Source organism: Ascaphus truei, chromosome 1 (genome assembly GCF_040206685.1).
Source record: "Ascaphus truei isolate aAscTru1 chromosome 1, aAscTru1.hap1, whole genome shotgun sequence".
Lineage (NCBI taxonomy): Eukaryota > Metazoa > Chordata > Amphibia > Anura > Ascaphidae > Ascaphus > Ascaphus truei.
In genome coordinates this window covers 234,174,128-234,191,317 of record NC_134483.1, presented here as the reverse complement: position 1 = coordinate 234,191,317, position 17,190 = coordinate 234,174,128, and the positions used below count along the sequence as shown (strand labels likewise).

General features: G+C 43.6%; 1 long non-coding RNA gene across 1 annotated transcript; it reads right to left on the bottom strand.

The window, feature by feature from the left end:
- Positions 1-434: 434 nt before the first annotated feature.
- On the bottom strand, positions 435-15,472 carry LOC142470543 (uncharacterized). The gene is made up of 9 exons (XR_012789275.1): positions 15,000-15,472; positions 13,452-13,555; positions 12,113-12,223; positions 9,602-9,721; positions 8,486-8,581; positions 6,938-7,041; positions 3,191-3,310; positions 2,107-2,204; positions 435-546 (listed from the first exon to the last, which is right to left on the bottom strand). It is a non-coding gene; the product is annotated as an uncharacterized LOC142470543 (long non-coding RNA).
- Between the last annotated feature and the right edge of the window lie 1,718 nt (positions 15,473-17,190).

Below are 17,190 nucleotides of genomic sequence, written 5' to 3'. Positions count from 1 at the left end.
AGAGAGAGGGGGCTTTGAGAGGGGGGCGTAGAGAATGAGGGAAGGTGGAAGAGAATAGGATGTGCAGGAGTGCATTTCATTGAGCAGTGCAGAAATAGCTGCAATAGAGGTCTGTACAAATGGTGCTTTGTGTAGACACATGCAAAGGTAGGGGAAGGAAAGTGTATAGAACATGTGGATAAAAGCAGGAGTGTGGAAGTTAGAGAAATTAGAAAAGTTTTACAGAGGAGTGAGGAAACAGTAAACAGAAAGAACAAGAGAGAGGTTACATTGGGATGACGTGCTGTGGTAGAGAGAAATGCTAGGAGAGAGCCTCCAGATATTAGAGGACATGAATTGAGAGAGCAAATGTATAAATCAAAACCGGAGGGGGAGGTATAGCACGAAAGCTTGCACAGCAGTTGATGAAGATTATAGTCTTAAAGTTGCGTGTACCTGTCAGGGCACTCAAGAAGGTCAATGCTCACAAGTGCAGAGTTCATGAAGAAATGCTGAATCCAGTTCCCCTCCAATTTAATTTTAATATAACTTTTTCATTCTTCATTACTGCAAAAAGCAAACAAAACAAAACCACATTGCATTACTATTTTCAAAATGGATTGAATGACATATTCAACAGTAACTGTGTGATGCCAATATTGCCTTCTCACTCGTAGGCCAGTACGGTCAGGTACCCAGTACTGATAAAACAATAAGTGCCCGTACTAAGTACCAATATGAATTATAAGGAAATGTAAAATCTCCAGGTCTCTCTCCATCTCTGCAACAGATATATGGATAAGCCCATATTAAGGCATCACGTGACCGGAGCCGTCACTGACTGGGTATACGCAAAGATGCAGGGAGATGCAAAGAAAGGGAGGGAGACAGGGAGAAGATGGGAAACGGAGGGAGGCACGGATGGCAGGCCTCTCTCTTTCACTGGTGCATGCAAGGAGCTGGTCCCAACATCCACAAAGTGTGTGTGTATTATTGGTTGTGTTTTATGGTGGTAGGAGGATAGTGTGTATATTGTGTGTGTGGGAGTATTATATTGTGTGTAGGGTATTATAGTGTGTATATTATGTTGAGGTGCAGAGGAGAGTGTTAGATTGGGTATCTTGTGTTAGGGGGTATTGTGTATATTGTGTTTAAGACTATAATATTATTGGGGAGATTATTATTGAGGAGGTATTAAAGTGTGTATTGTGGGGAGTATTAGTGTATGTATTATTTGTGGGTGACAGATGCTGTGGGTAGGCCAAGAGTACGGGCCAGACTAAGGTGGAGACTTTCTGTACTCTGCATACAGGACTCTACATGCACTGCAGAGGTGAAATTCCCCCAACTCCAATTTGCTACACTCTCCAAGAGAGAATATTGTGATCAGAGGTGGAAGATGAGCAGGGTCACTGCCCAGGGAGTAGCCTGTCAGGGGGCATGGAAATCTCTTTTGGTGCGTATGTTGCCACGTGGCATTGATTGACCGGTCAATTAGCACTGCTTCCTATCACAGTGACATGATCCGGTGCTGTGATCGGTTGCAGCGCTGACCAAGGTGTGTTAGTGCAGCAATTTACAGGGAGGGAACAGAGGTTGTGGGTGACAGATGCTGGGGGTAGGCCAAGAGTACGGGCCAGAGCAAGGTGGAGATATTCTGTACTCTGCATGCCCATCCTGCATTCCCAGGACTCTGCATGCATGCCAGTGGCTGTGGGGTGTGTGTGTGTAGGTATGCCAAGTGTCAGTGTGCATAAGTAAGTGTGCTGTGTGTGTAAGTAAGTTTGCCTGTGTGGCAGGAGGTGTAGGGGGGTGGGGGGCGGGGGGCGGTTCAGCTGGAGGACTTTACCCAGCACAAAAGCACATAGATGCCTCTGATTATATCACCCCAAATGCTGATAATATCCTGCTGTAGATGCACTTTACAGAAGATGATACAGATGTCATCAGTGTTTGGTGGGTTCATTAAATCAATCCATCATATAATAGCCACACTGTGCATATGATGTACTGAATCAGTAACACCAATCACAGGAAGACATCTCCATGGTAGGGGTAGTGTTGAAGTTAACAAAATATGTCCAGCACTGTGGTGTGGAGCCCATACATAATAATTGTGCACATTACCAGAACAACATATTGTCAACTGCATGATCATTTTGCTGCTTGTAGTGTATACTCTTGTCCTGTGCAGTGTTGTAGTAGATCCGTCTCTTCGGTGTTCACTGCAATAAAAGTAAGACATTGCATTAATATTACAGAAGTTTGGGGGCTGAAATCCCACTATGCTAATGACAGTTTCCCTTTGCATAAGATTCTTGTGATTATATTTCAATGATGATCAATAACAACTACATCATAACACAGCTGCTCTATACAGAATATGTATTTGCCATCAATGGTCATGGAGGCAATATGTCACACAATGTACATATATAGCAAGGATTATTTCTTCCTCTGGTGTATTATGATGGGAGGGTGAGATTCTGCATTATCAGCATCAGTAAATCTGTAGGAAACTGAGTGATATTCTATTTTTTAATGCAATATTAGGGTAAAATAAAGCTTGCTGTATCTATAGCCATGCTCTACCCATGATGTGCTGAATCAATGACTGCAGAGCGATTTAGAGTGGTAAACATGACTTGAACTCATCTCTGAATAGAGGGTAGCACAGTAGTGCAGAGTAGAAGGTGAATGTATCTCAAATGGAAACCCTTAGCAGCTGTGTGGGGAGTAGACAGTACAGACTGACCAAGTAAATAGTAAAAAGTAGTAACTTCAACATTACTTGGTTTTGTTCTCCACTCCTGTTTTTCTGTTCTTTAAATCACTAATACTGATGCCATATGTAACCTGTACTGAGAGTTATATACTCTACTGGCCTAGATCAAATTAAATGATGCAAACAGGATCCCTCCCACTCAAGATTCATATGATTGCACCACCTCAACCTTTCATAGCAATAACATAGAACTGCAGCAGTGCGCTACTGCACATGTTCTTGTTATGAATGGTAGTAGATGTGGTCCTTGGGTCAGTACTTCATACTGTAGCCACACTCTATTCATGATGTATTGAATCAACAAAAATCTGCATGGTACAGATCACAGGAAGGGGTGGAGTAGAGGTGAATATGTCCAATGCGAAACCCTTAGCAGCCGGATTTTTTGGAGTCAATAAAACGACAAATACTAAATGAGAAATATACACATTGCTTATCTGTCTCTGTGTAGTCATTTTCCTCCTCTTCAACTGTCCTTCAATTTTCTATTTTGCAAGAAAATGAACACATGGCTTCAATATTCACTTCTGTTCTGCAGTCTTTCCTCTTGAAATAAAAAAGTTAAGCATTGCATTATTATTATTATAATTATTATTGACGATACATACAATGAACCTTGCTCCAAACCATGTGATACAAAGCAAATCCACCTCCCTCCCACAGCTGTGCTCCTTCTAGAGCTTCTACCACACAAGTTATTCATGTCAGTGAAACTGTACTGCAGTCCCGGTCTGCACACAATCTACTGAATCAATGACATCACACTGTGTCACACAATGTCATGCTAACGACAGGAAACAATCTTTGTATATATCTTTGTATATATAATAATAATAATGATAATAATAATAAAAAAAATAAGACAGGACAGACACTCCTACATTGCAATCAATAGAAAATAACTGGGACAGGCACTTCAAGGATGCATACGGTCCCGGATAAACTGTAGCTACCTATACACGTGTGCCTTGTCTCTAGACTCTGCATATATCTCTATTTATATACCACCCATTGTGTACTCAGCGCTTTACAAGAGAGACCAAAAAGTACAGGAAATTATTATACAATAAGTTCAACAAACAAAAACAGACAATAGGAAAGTAAATCCCTGTCCTGGGTAGTTTACAATCTAAGAGAAATGTAAGGAGACTTACAGAGAGACAACAGGTGGGGGAACAAGTGCAGTAGATGACAATGCTTGTCCTTAATGGTGGGTACTTGTAGTATAAAGCACTTCTTGGGAACAATAGTTAGTGACTGAATGAGTGACAGTAGCAACGAGTAAAAGCTATTGAAATGCTTCATTTAAGTTGTGAATTTTAAGGTTGATCTTAAATGTGGGTGGAAGAGGGTATGTTGGCATATACTGAGTGTGTGTGAGTTTCACAGGTAAATTGATGGGAAAGGGTTTCAGGCAAGAGAGCGAGTGCGCAGTAGAGGTGTAAGAAGTATAATGGAGACAGTTATTAGTAGAGCTTAGGAGACGAGGAAGGGCATAACGAGACCAAAGATGATATGTAGGAAGGAGCAGATGAATAGAGAATAGTGTTGGACTGGGTCCTCAACTATAAAAAAATGGGTAACGGGTACCCGGCCAAAATGAAAGGTTCTACCCGGTCGGGTACACGGTTTGGCACTTACCTTCCGGGTGGCGGTGACATCTAGGATCAGCAGCAGTCCTGTGACGGTGGCAGCATCTGTGGTGTCTTCAGCCGGCGGGGGAGCTGCAGGCTCACAGACACAGCTTACCTGCTTCGGTGCTGTGGAAGTGATTCCTGCAGCTCCCCCCGCCAGGTGAAGACACCTCTGATGCTGCCAACATCAGAGGACTGCTGCTGCTGATCCTAGATGTCTTAGGAAAGGTAAGTATAAAAGATTATTTCCAGCTGCCCTGACATTACCCGACGCCGGGTATTACCCGGCCAAGTCCACTTCTCAGTGGCCGGTTTCGAGTAATGTCCGGGTAGCTGGAAATGTGTCGGGTAACGCCGGGTACTCGGTACACCACTAATAGAGAACCTTAACAAAAAGGTAAGGAGGAGAACTTTGTAGGTGATCTGAAACTTGATGGGAAGCAAGGAGAGGGATTTAAGGAGGAGGAGGAGATGAGCAGATACTGTTGTGGGAGAAAGGGAAATTATTCAAGCAGCAGAGTTTTGGATAGATTGCAAATGAGAAAGTTGTGAAGCAGGGAGCCCTGTTAGCAGTATGTTAACCCATACGATAAGGGCATGCATTGGCGTTTTAGCAGTAGATTGACAGAGAAAAGGGCAAATCTTGGAAATATTACAGAGAAAGAATCGACAAACTTTAGCCAGTGTCGTGAATGAAGATGGAAAGGGAAGAGTCAAATGTTACTCCTAGGCAATGTGCTTTCATGACAGGATGATGGTAGTACTGTTTACTGCGATGGAGAAAGGTGATATTAGGCCAGATTTAGGGGGAAATATGAGGAGCTCAGTTTTAGACATTAGGTTTAAGGCAGAAGAGTGTCATCCATGGAGGATATAGCCAGGAGGCGACCCAAAACTAGGAACTAAATTGCAGGAGTGACGGTAGGGTGGATAGGTGTGTGTATCATCTGCATAGAGATGATATCAAGGGCCAAAATAGTTGATAAGGTCAACTAGTGATAGTATGTAGTGAGAGAGGTCCCAGAACAGAGTCCTGAGGTATACCAACAGACAAAACAACAGGAGACAAAGACACGTTAGCAACAGAGATGGAGAATGTGTGATGGAGAAGTATGATGAAAACCAGGATATAAGTTTGCTGCGGATACGAAGAAAGAGTTTAGAATATGAATGAGAAGAGTGATTGACAGTATCAAAAGCAGAAGAGAGATCAAGCAGGATTAGTAAGTAAAATGGACCTTGGGAATTTTCTTTATGTACATAATTGGTTACATTGGGAAAGGCAGATTGTGAAGGGCCCAGAGGAGCATGTGATTTAAGAATGTTGATCAAACGGGAGATCACAAGACGTTCTAGCAATTAGGAGGCAAATGGTAGGACGGATACAGGGCGATAGTTAGAAATTCACACAAGGTCAAGGTTATTTTTGAGAATAGGGGTGACCACTGCATGCTTAAAAGGAAGAGTTGAAAGAGCCAAAGGATATGGAGGAATTGAAGATGTGGGTGAGAGTGAGAATATAGGATTGAGAGGGCATGTGGTAGAGGGAGAAGAGAAGATCAGGTTCCAGCTTTGTGACAGGAGAAAAGGAGTCAAGAGTGCAATGAGATCTAGATAGAAAAAGAGAGAGGGGGAAGGGAGAGAACGAATCTACTTGTGGATGGCATCCACCTTGCCTCAAGTGAGCAAAGGCTTGAGGAGAAATAAAGGATGGATGTTAAGTGGGAGGAGAAAGTCAGTGGTGGGACTCAAATACATAGTAGACAGTATGAATGAAATTGGAGTGTTGATGAGTGAGGAAAAAGTAGTGTTTGACCTTAAAAAAAGGAGCAGAGTTTTACAGAACAGGACAAAGGTTTAGTGTAGAAAATCAGACTGTGAGATTTCCTCCATAGGTGTTAAGAGCAGCAGTGTGATGTGATGAAGTGTGATGAGAGCGTGCTTGTGAATTAAACCAATGCATGGGTTAGGCTGCGTCTATAGTAAGCACGCAACAGAAGGCAAAGTTAGCGCATGCCTGTCGCTCCAGCAATCCCTGCACTGAGGTCCGAGGCGACGGGGAGGCCCTGCATCGCTCGCACGCACTGTGGACGACCAAGCGTGTGCCCATGATAATCACGGCCTTAGAGGGATGAGTGTGTCAGAGCCTAGAAGGGGCATATAGATGATGGAGGAGGAGGGAGGAGGAGATGATAGCATTGTAAAGAGTTAACAAGATAGCTAGTTTAAGCAGAAAGTGAGGAGAGGTTAGAGATAAGGGTAGATGTCAGAGGAGAGAGTTCAATTAAGCTGAGGTATCGAGTAGGACAGGGGTGAGGGGAATGAGAAGTGGTGGATGATGAGAGCAGAAGAGGTCATGTACAAATAGACCATGTTAGTCGTAGAGCAGACATTCCAGAGGGCACGTGAGAAGGGAAGAGTAAAGTGAGACAAGGAATGTGGATTACATTAGATGGGTTAATACGCTTAGCAGGGAGGTGGAGAGAGAGGCAAGAGGCAGAGGGTGGTGTAGGGGTAGAGGAAGAGATGTTGCATGTACCTTGTCAGAACATTAAAGAACGTCAATTCACACTGGTGCAGAGTTGATGATGAATCCAGTTCACCTCCAATTCAATTTTAACAGAAATGTTTCATTCTTCATTACTGAAAAAAAAGAAAAGTAAAAAACATTTCATTACTATTTTCAAAATGGATTGAATTCCCCCAACAATGACTATGTGTTACCAATATATCCCTCTCAGTCCCACTGCAGCATATACTGTACCAGTGTGAAAGTAGGAAGGTACACAGTACCGGTAAAACAATACGTGCCGGTACTATGCACCATATGAATTATAAGGGGATGTAAATCTCCCAGTCTCTCTCCATATCCACAACAGAGCGGGCTCCGGTCAGTGGCATGGATGCCCATATATGGGTATGCTCATATTTGGGCATCCCATGTCACTGACCGGAGCCGGCTCTGAGTATAGGGATATATGCGGAGACGCAGAGGTGCAAGGAAATGGGAGGAGGCACGGTGAGAAACAGGGAGAGACCACAGGAAGATAGAGGGCAACAACTTCCACAAGGTACTTGTATGGGTATAATTGTTTGTATTTTGTGCAGAGGGGGTAATTTCAGATAAAATACAATTCTCCACCCTCTACGAAACAATTCCACTTTGTTCAGTAAGCCAGAAAGTCTTGGTCCCATGTGGACTGAATTTAATGCAAATAAGGTCCTTAATACACAAGTAAAGAATAAAGTTACTTATTCTCTACTGTAAGAAGTGCCACATTGCCCACTATTTGGGTCCTGTGCCCAGATTGTGACCATGCATGGCAGAGGTGAGATTCCCCCAACTCCAATTTGCTACACTCTCCAAGAGAGATAATTGTGATCAGAGGTGGAACTAGGGGAGGGTGTGAGCAGGGTCACTGCCCAGGGAGTAACCTGACTGGGGGCACGGAAATCTCATTTAGTGCATATGTTGCGGCACTGCATTGATTGACCGGTCAATCTGCACTGCTGCCTGTCACAGTGACATCCTGATCGGGCACTGTGATCAGCTATAGCACTGACCCAGGTGAGATAGTTCAGCACTTTACAAGGAGGGAACAGATGTTGTGGGTGACAGATGCTGGAGGTAGGCCAAGACTGTTGGCCAGAGTAACGTGGAGACTTACTGCACTCTGCATGCCCATCCTCTCCCTGACATCAGGGGAAGGAAGTGGCCCTGGGGTGTGTGTAGGTATGCCAGATGTCAGTGTATGCATAAGTAAGTATGCCTGTGTAGTGGGAGGTGTAGGGGCGTTAAGCTGGAGGACTTAAAACAGGCACAAAAGCACATAGATACCTCTGATTATACCGCACCAAATGCTGATAATATCATGCTGTAGCTGCACTTTACAGAAGATGATGCAGATGTCATCATTGGTTGGTGGGTTCATTAAATCAATCCATCATATCATAACCACACTGTGCATATGATGTACTGAATCAGTAACACCAGGAAGACATCTCCATGTTAGGAGTAGAGTTGAAGTTAACAGAATATGTCCAGCACTGTGGTGTGTAGCCCATAAATAATAATTGTGCACATTACCAGAACAACATACTGTCAACTGCAAGATCATTTTGCTGCTTGTAGCGTATGCTCATCCTGTACAGTGTTGTAGTAGATCCGTCTCTTCAGTGTTCACTGCAACAAAAGTAAGACATTGCATTAATATTACAGACGTTTGGGGGCTGAAATCTCACTTCGCTGCGGACAATTTCCCTTTGCATAAGATTCTTGTGATTATGTCAATGATGATCAATAACTGCATCATAACACAGCCGCTCTATACAGAAGATGTACTTGCTCTCATTGGTCATTGAGGTAATACGTCACACAATGTACAGATATAGCAAGGATTATTTCTCCCACTTGTGCATTATGGCATTATGATGGGAAATGTTGTGAGATTCTGCATTATCAGCATCACTGAATCTTTTGGAAATTAAGTGATATTCTATGTTTTAATGCAATATTATGGGTGATCAGCCGGTAAAATAATAATAGCTTGCTGTATCTGTAGCCATGCTCTACCCATGATGTGCTGAACCAATGACTGCAGAGAGATTCAGAGTGCTAAACATGACTGGAACGCATCTCTGAATAATGGGCAGCAAAGCAGTGCAGAATAGGAGGTGAAAGTATTTAAAATGGAAGATCCTTAGCAGCTGTGTGGGGAGTAGACAGTACAGACTGACCAAGTAAATGGTAAAAGGAGTAACTTCAACATTACTTGGCTTTGTTCTCCACATTGAAGCTTTCCTCCTCTTTAAATCACTAATACTGATGCCATGTGTAACCTGTACTGAGAGTTATATAATCTACTGGCCTAGATGAAACCATATGATGCAAACAGGATCCATCCCACTCCAGATTCATAGAATTGAACCACCTCAACCTTTCATAACAATCACATAGAACTGCAGCTGTGCGCTACTGCACATGTTCTTGTTATGAATGGTAGTAGAGGTGGTCCTTGGGTCTTTACTTCATACTGTAGCCACACTCTACTCATGATGTATTGAATCAACGAAAACTTGCATGGTTCAGATCACAGGAAGGGGTAGAGTAGAGATGAAAATATTCAATGTGAAACCCGTAGCAGCCGGATTGTGTGGAGTCAATAAAACGACAAATACTAAATGGTAAATGAGAAATATACACATTGCTTATCTGTCTCTGTGTAGTAATTTTCCTTCTCTTCAACTGTCCTTCAAATTTTCTCTTTTGCAAGAAAAGGAACACATGGCTTCAATATTCACTTCTGTTCTGCAGTCATCCCTCCTGAAATAAAAGTTAAGCATTGCATTGTTATTATGATAATACATACAATAAACCTTGCTCCAAACCATTTGATGCAAAGCAAATCCACCTCCCACCCACAGCTGTGCTCCTTCTAGAGCATGCATGTCAAACTCCAGTCCTCGAGGGTCCCAAACAGGCCAGGTTTTCAGTAGGGATATCCTGAAAACCTGGCCTGTTTGCTGCCCTCGAGGACTGGAGTTTGACATCCTTGTTCTTGAGCTTCTACCACGCAAGTCATCCATGTGAGTGACACTGTACTGCAGTCCTGGTCTGCACACAATCTACTGAATCAATGACATCACACTGTAAAGGCAATCTACAAGATGTATTAGTTGTCCACACTTCCGAAATGTTACTTTTATGTCCAAATCACTTATTCCCATGACCTGATATTTGTATTTGTTATTTATAGGATTGTCACAAAGAGTTGATGAGGTCACCAAATGATAGTATGTAGAGAGAAAGAGAGATCTCAGAACAGAGCCCTGATGTATACCCACAGACAGATCAATAGAAGACGAAGACATGTTAGCAACAGAGATGGAGAATGTGTGACAGGAAAGTTATGATGAAAACCAGGATAGAACTGTGTTACGGATACCAAGAGAGAGTTTAGAATATGAAGGAGGAGAGTGATTGAGAGCATCAAACGCAGCAGATAGATCAAGTAGGATTAGTAGGGAAAAGTGACCTTGGGAATTTGCTTTAAGCACAGTCTGTAGAACGAGCTGTACGAAAGGCAGGTTGTAAAGGATCCAGGAGGGCATGTGATTTAAGAATGTTGACATTCTAGCAATTAGGAGACAAACAGCAGGAGGGATATAGGGCGGTAGTTAGTAAGGCACATAGGGTGTAGGTTGTTTCTGAGAAAAGGGTGACCACTACAGGCTTAAAGTAAGAGGGTAAAGAGCCAGAGAATAGGGAGGAATTGAAGATGTGGGTGAGAGTGGGGACTAAGAGATGCAGTAAGGTGTGAGGGGATACGATCTAGAGGGCATGTGGTAGAGGGAGAAGAGAAGATGATTAGCTTCCAGCTCTGTAAGAGAAGAAAAGGAGTCAAATGCAGAAGGAGAATTAGGTAGAAGGAGAGAAGGGGGAAGGGACAGAAGGAATCTCCTTGTGGGTGGCATCCACCTTGCCTCTGAAGTAGTCAAATGCTTGAGGAGAAGTGAAGGAAGGATGGCAAGTGTGAGGAGAAGGTTAGTGGAGGGAGTCAAATACAGGGAAAAAAAGACAGCGTAAATTAAATTTGAGTGTTGATGAATGTGAAAAAAAAGTAGTGTGGTTTGGCCCCAGAGAGCAGCTTTATACAGGACTGGAGACATTTTTACTGTAGAAAAATCAAATATCAATTGTGTGATTTCCTTCATAGGCATTAAGAACAGCGAGTGGAAGTGTGATGAACATGTTTGGGAATTTAGCCAAGGGTGTGGGCTAGAGGGACAAGTGTGTCAGAGCCTAGAGGGGGCATATAGATAGGAGGATAGCATTGTAAGAGTTAATAAGATTGTTAGTTTAAGCGGAAAGAGAGAGAGAGGTTAGAGTAGATGTCAGAGGAGAGTTTAATTAAGCAGAGGCAAATCAGTGGGACAGGTAAGATGGGGTGAGGGGAATGACTGATTGTGAATGATGAGAGCAGAAGAGGTCATGTACAACTAGAGCCTTGTTAGTCAGAGAACGGACATTCCAGATGGCATAGGAGAAGGGAAGAGAAAAGTAAGGAAAGGAATGTGGATTACATTAGATAGGTTAACACTCTTAGCAGGGAGGCAGAGGCAGGGAGGCCCGATGTGTATATGAGCAGGTTCAAGATTATAAGAGATATCCCACACATCAGCAAACATAGAAGGAGACACAGAGATAGGTGTAGAGAGAGACAGAGATAGCTCTATGTAGAGAGAGAGGGACGTAGAGAGAATGAGACAGATAGGCGCAGAGAGAGGGGGCGCAGAGAGAGGAGGCGCCAAAAGAGGGGGCGCAGAGAGAGGGGGCACAGAGAATAGGATATTAAAGAGTGCTTTTCATTGAGCAGTGCAGAAATAGCTGCAATAGAGGTCTGTACAAATGGTGCAGTGTGTAGACACATGCAAAGGTAGGGGAAGGAAAGAGGAGAACATGTGGATAAAAGCAGGAGTGTGGAAGTTAGAGAAATTAGAAAAGTTTAACAGAGGAGTGAGGAAACAGCAAGCAGAAAGAACAAGAGAGAGGTTACATTGGGATGACGTTCTGTGGTAAAGAGAAAATGCTAGGAGAGAGCTTTCAAATATTAGAGGACATGAATTGAGGGAGCAAATGTATAAATCAAAACCTGAGGGGGAGGTATAGCACGAAAGCTTGCACAGCAGATTATAGTCTTAATGTTGCGTGTACCTGTCAGGGTATTCAAGAAGTTAAATTCTCACAAGTGCAGAGTTCATGATGAAATGCTGAATCTAGTCCCCCTCCAATTTAATTTTAATATAACTTTTCCATTCTTCATTACTGCAAAAAGCAAACAAAACAAAACCACATTGCATTACTATTTTCAAAATGGATTGAATGGCATATTCAACAGTGACTGTGTGATGCCAATATTCCCCACTCACTCGTAGTGAAGCACATATTGTACTAGTGTTGAAAGTAGGCCGGTAGAGTCAGGTACGCAGTACTGATAAAACAATAAGTGCCCGTCGTAAGTACCAGCTCCGCAACAGTGCGGGCATCACATTAGTGACGTGGATGAACATATATGGATAAGCCCATATTAAGGCATCACGTGACCAGAGCCGTCACTGACTGGGTATACGTAAAGACGCAGGGAGATGCAAGGAAAGGGAGGGAGAGAGACAGGGAGAAGATGTGAAACGGAGGAAGGCACGGATGGAGGGAGTTCTTCCGAGCTTCTGCGGGCCTCTCTCTTTCACTGGTGCATGCCGGGAGCTGGTCCCAACATCCACAAAGTGTGTGTGTATTATTGGTTGTATTTTATGGGGGTAGGAGGGTAGTGTGTATATTGTGTGTGTGGGAGTATTATATTGTGTGTAGAGGTGCAGAGGAGAGTACTAGATTGTGTATCTTGTGTAAGGGTGTTGTGTATATTGTGTTTGGAGCTATAATATTATTGGGGAGATTAGTATTGAGGAGGTATTATAGTGTGTATTGTGGGGAGTATTAGTGTGTGTATTGTTTGTGGGTGACAGATGCTGGGGGTATGCAGCAATCCCTGCACTGAGGTCCGAGGCGGCTCTGCATCGCTCGCACGCACTGTGGACGACCAAGCATGTGCCCATGATAATCATGGCCTTAGAGGGATGAGTGTGTCAGAGCCTAGAAGGGGCATATATATGATGGAGGAGGGAGGAGGAGGAGGGAGGAGGAGGAGATGATAGCATTGTAAAAGTTAACAAGATAGTTAGTTTAAGCAGAAAGTGAGGAGAGGTTAGAGATAAGGGTAGATGTCAGAGGAGAGAGTTCAATTAAGCTGAGGTATCGAGTAGGACAGGGGTGAGGGGAATGAGAGGTGGTGGATGAGAGCAGAAGAGGTCATGTACAAATAGACCTTGTTAGTCAGAGAGCAGTCATTCCAGAGGGCACGTGAGAAGTGAAGAGTAAAGTGAGACATGGAATGTGGATTACATTAGATGGGTTAATACGCTTAGCAGGGAGGTGGAGAGAGAGAGGCAAGAGGCAGAGAGTGGTGCAGGGGTTGAGGAAGAGATGTTGCATGTACCTTATCAGAACATTAAAGAACATCAATTCACACTGGTGCAGAGTTGATGATGAATCCAGTTCACCTCCAATTCAATTTTAACAGAAATGTTTCATTCTTCATTACTGAAAAAAAAGAAAAGTAAAAAACATTTCATTACTATTTTCAAAATGGATTGAATTCCCCCAACAATGACTATGTGTTACCAATATATCCCTCTCAGTCCCACTGCAGCATATACTGTACCAGTGTGAAAGTAGGAAGGTACACAGTACCGGTAAAACAATACGTGCCAGTACTATGCACCATATGAATTATAAGGGGATGTAAATCTCCCAGTCTCTCTCCATATCCGCAACAGAGCGGGCTCCGGTCAGTGGCATGGATGCCCATATATGGGTATGCTCATATTTGGGCATCCCATGTCACTGACCGGAGCCGGCTCTGAGTATAGGGATATATGCGGAGACGCAGAGGTGCAAGGAAATGGGAGGAGGCACGGTGAGAAACAGGGAGAGACCACAGGAAGATAGAGGGCAACAACTTCCACAAGGTACTTGTATGGGTATAATTGTTTGTATTTTGTGCAGAGGGGGTAATTTCAGATAAAATACAATTCTCCATCCTCTACGAAACAATTCCACTTTGTTCAGTAAGCCAGAAAGTCTTGGTCCCATGTGGACTGAATTTAATGCAAATAAGGTCCTTAATACACAAGTAAAGAATAAAGTTACTTATTCTCTACTGTAAGAAGTGCCACATTGCCCACTATTTGGGTCCTGTGCACAGATTGTGACCATGCATGGCAGAGGTGAGATTCCCCCAACTCCAATTTGCTACACTCTCCAAGAGAGATAATTGTGATTAGAGGTGGAACTAGGGGAGGGTGTGAGCAGGGTCACTGCCCAGGGAGTAACCTGACTGGGGGCACGGAAATCTCATTTAGTGCATATGTTGCGGCACTGCATTGATTGACCGGTCAATCTGCACTGCTGCCTGTCACAGTGACATCCTGATCGGGCACTGTGATCAGCTATAGCACTAACCCAGGTGAGATAGTTCAGCACTTTACAAGGAGGGAACAGATGTTGTGGGTGACAGATGCTGGAGGTAGGCCAAGACTGTTGGCCAGAGTAACGTGGAGACTTACTGCACTCTGCATGCCCATCCTCTCCCTGACATCAGGGGAAGGAAGTGGCCCTGGGGTGTGTGTAGGTATGCCAGATGTCAGTGTATGCATAAGTAAGTATGCCTGTGTAGTGGGAGGTGTAGGGGCGTTAAGCTGGAGGACTTAAAACAGGCACAAAAGCACATAGATACCTCTGATTATACCGCACCAAATGCTGATAATATCATGCTGTAGCTGCACTTTACAGAAGATGATGCAGATGTCATCATTGGTTGGTGGGTTCATTAAATCAATCCATCATATCATAACCACACTGTGCATATGATGTACTGAATCAGTAACACCAGGAAGACATCTCCATGTTAGGAGTAGAGTTGAAGTTAACAGAATATGTCCAGCACTGTGGTGTGTAGCCCATAAATAATAATTGTGCACATTACCAGAACAACATACTGTCAACTGCAAGATCATTTTGCTGCTTGTAGCGTATGCTCATCCTGTACAGTGTTGTAGTAGATCCGTCTCTTCAGTGTTCACTGCAACAAAAGTAAGACATTGCATTAATATTACAGACGTTTGGGGGCTGAAATCTCACTTCGCTGCGGACAATTTCCCTTTGCATAAGATTCTTGTGATTATGTCAATGATGATCAATAACTGCATCATAACACAGCCGCTCTATACAGAAGATGTACTTGCTCTCAATGGTCATGGAGGTAATACGTCACACAATGTACAGATACTGCACCGACACACTTTATTCGAGCAAATGCCTGGTTTGTACCTGGCAGAAACCTGGAATCCGCCACTGCTCACCTCTTGCATGCTTCGTTGCGCTTGCCTTCCCAGCCACGGTTGATGCCTGGCTGACGGGGGCCTGATCTTGTTAAATGATAATGAGAATGATTTACTAGGCTGCGATGTTTCGATTGTCCACCAGATGGCATAAACTCATGACTTAAGTAATGTGTGGCCTTTGCAAGTTGTTTCGTTTCCAAAAAAAGTTACTTTATCCCAGTACAGTATGCTATTGTGTAACTTGTCCTTGAGACTGAAGGAATAGTTGCAAAAAATGTATCAATTTAGGCTTTACATACAGTAATGTATTAAATAAAGACAAAGATCATTTTCACTTACACTATTCTACAGAGACATGAGTGAACAAGTGGAGCCCGTGTTCCAAAAACCTGACAGAAGTTATGCTTATTTGATATGGGCCGCTATAAATGCAACAGAGGATAAGATGGCAACAGTTGTTCAAATTTATCAGTATTTTATCGAAAATTATGACTTTTACAGATTTTCGCCAACTCCTCATTTGTGGAAGCATGCAATAAGGAAAAGGTTATGTAGTGACCCCTGTTTTCACCGTATTGAGCCCCAATTTGTTGGAGGGTATTGGTGTGTGTCACAGGGTTTTTCCCGTATCTATGATAATGGAGGCGGCAAAAGGCGAAGGGTCGTGTTAAAACGAAATAAGAAGCGACAGTCCCTGCCAAGCAATGCGCCAGAACCAGAACCAGAACCAGCAGCAGCACCAGCTTATCATCATGGTCCTGCCGTCGGTGACAAATCTGAGATGGATTTCGCAGCCAGTTTTGATGAAGCTTGCATGTACCTAAGCGATTTCCCGCTGACTACAGGTGGGCTAGTCCCTCTGCAAAATGATGAAAGCTGGACTGGAAGTGGGCCGGCGCCAGCGCAAGCTGAATGGGAAATTTAGTAATACTGTACTGTACAGTATGGTGAGTACTGTATTTTTGCCGTATTATTTTGGTGGGGCTGGCTGGGAACTTCTTTAGGGGGCTGACCATTACTGTACATTAAAACTTTTCATTTTGTTTTTCCTCAGAAAAGAAAACGGCTAATGGGGGGATTTCGATGGATTATATTGTACTGTATGCTGATGTTTTCCGGCCATACAGTATACTGTGTAATAAACCCGAATAAATAAAACTACTGTATGCATTTATTCTACAGTACATGTTCAGTAAATTACTGCACATACTGGGGGCGAGATGTGTTTGCAGCAGAGAGAGATTTAATAATATTGTACAGTGAGCAGGGGGTTCCCTGAGCCAGAAATTAATGCTCAGGGAACCCCCCTGCTCCTGATCAATATTATTAAAAATACGGAAAATGCTGCGTCATTACCATAGCGGATAGCCGCTAAGGCAATGAAGGGGTTAACCCACCGTGCCCGCTTTATTGTGTGTAGTGGGGATGGGTGAGGGGGGTATTTGGCCCTTGGTGTGAGTTTAGGACTTGCGGGAGGGGGGGGGGGTTGCGGGTGCACTTAACCCCTTCACGATCGTAGCAGTTAATACCGCTACGGTCATGAAGGGGTTAAGCCCTCCCGCTACCCCACCCCCCCCCCCCCCCGCAAGCCCTCCCCAACCATCGTTGGGGCGAATACCCCATTCACCCACCCTCCCGCTACCCACAATAAAAAAATACACACACACAGCAGCCGCCAAAAAATAAATAAATAAATGACAATAAATACATTTGAAATACATTTTTATTGATAGTGTAGATGTGCAGGGGGTCTCCGGAGCTGAACCGCGGTGGTTTTAGGTCTGGGGACCCCGTGCCCCCCGAGATACAGGCCCCTTTAGGGGGTGCCGGTAT